Source organism: Mustela nigripes, chromosome 12 (genome assembly GCF_022355385.1).
Source record: "Mustela nigripes isolate SB6536 chromosome 12, MUSNIG.SB6536, whole genome shotgun sequence".
In the NCBI taxonomy this organism is placed as follows: Eukaryota; Metazoa; Chordata; class Mammalia; order Carnivora; family Mustelidae; genus Mustela; species Mustela nigripes.
This window is the reverse complement of record NC_081568.1, coordinates 103,410,037-103,411,481: the sequence shown is the minus strand read 5'-3', so window position 1 is coordinate 103,411,481 and position 1,445 is coordinate 103,410,037. Positions and strand designations below refer to the sequence as shown.

The window sequence follows — 1,445 nt, the reverse complement described above, 5'->3', positions numbered from 1 at the left end:
CTAAGACAAGACTGGACCATCCTGGGATTGAAAACTTTCATTGGCTTCCTGGAGGACCACAGGATGAACTTCTTAATGGGATTTGCAGGATTGTTGAGGTTCCTACTGACATCCACACCCCTGCCCCAGCCAATTTCTTCTCATCTCTCACTTTTCTCTGTGTGTTCCTCAGCCCTGTACTTGCTGGTGCTTCCGGCCCTTGTGCAAGCAGTCTTGTTCGTCTGAGTTGACTGCCTTCCTTGTGAACTCCTACTCACCCCTGAAAACCTCCTGTAACACTCTTCCTACTGGTTTTCAATTAGCAATAATCGCGCCTCGGATAAACCTGATTGGCTACGATACTGCCTCTGCGCAAAGCTCTTCCTACTGGTTTTCAATGCTGATGAGCTTCTTTGGCACCTGCTGTTTAGCATAGCACTTTCCCCAGAACCTTCTCTGTCACTTCAAAAGGCTGGGGGCCTATAGAAGGCTAAACATTCCAACTTTATATCCCCAGGTTTGGCATGAAGCTCAGCACTGTGTATTAGATGAACACTCTGCATTCCAGCTATTTATTTAATTTTGGTCCCCCTGGCAAGCCTAACATGCACTGGTCTTCATTGACCTGTATCCATTCACTAGATCTTAAGCTCTTTGAGGATAGAGCCCATGCTCAGTCATCCTTGGATCCCCCTTACACACAGTTTGCAAATGTTCACCAAAATTAGTTCTGGTTTTTGATAGTACAACCATTTCCCCTATCATTTTTTTCTTAACTTCTGTTTATAAACTGAGATATATTTCACATACCATAAAACCTACTCAAGAATCCAGTTCTGTAGTTTTTCAGATACTCAGAAAACTGTGCCACCATCACCACGATCAAATTTTAGGACATTTTTGGTGGCCCCAAAAGAAATTCATACCCATCAGCAGTCACTCCTCACTTCCCTCTACCCCCACTCTACACCCCATCATGAGGCAACCATGAAACTATTTTCTGTCTCTATCGATTTGCATATTTTAGACATTTCATATGAATGGAATCATACCATCTGTGTTCTTTTGTTAGCAGCTTCTTGTACTTAGCATAATGTTTTCAAAGTTCATTCATGTTAATAGCATATGTACCACTTCATTTTTATTGCTGAATAATCTAATAAGTGTATATAGTATGCATATACCACTTTTTATGTACCCATTCATCAGTTGATGGATATTTGGGTTTCCACTTTTTTGGCTGCTATGAATAACTGGCTTGGACATTGTGTATAGGTTTTTGTGTGGACCTGTTTTTATTTCTCTTCCGTATATATCAAGAGAGGAATTTCTGGGTCATATGGTAGTTTCATATTCACCTTTTGAGGCATATCAATGTATCTCCAAGTGGCTGTACCATTTACAGTCCCACCAGCAGTGTATGAAGGTTTTGACTTCTCTACATTCTTACCAACCCTTGTTATTTT

General features: G+C 41.0%; 1 pseudogene; it reads right to left on the bottom strand.

Annotated features, from left to right (window-relative positions):
- Positions 1–285: 285 nt before the first annotated feature.
- Positions 286–359, bottom strand: LOC132028912 (U4 spliceosomal RNA; annotated as a pseudogene).
- Positions 360–1,445: the final 1,086 nt, after the last annotated feature.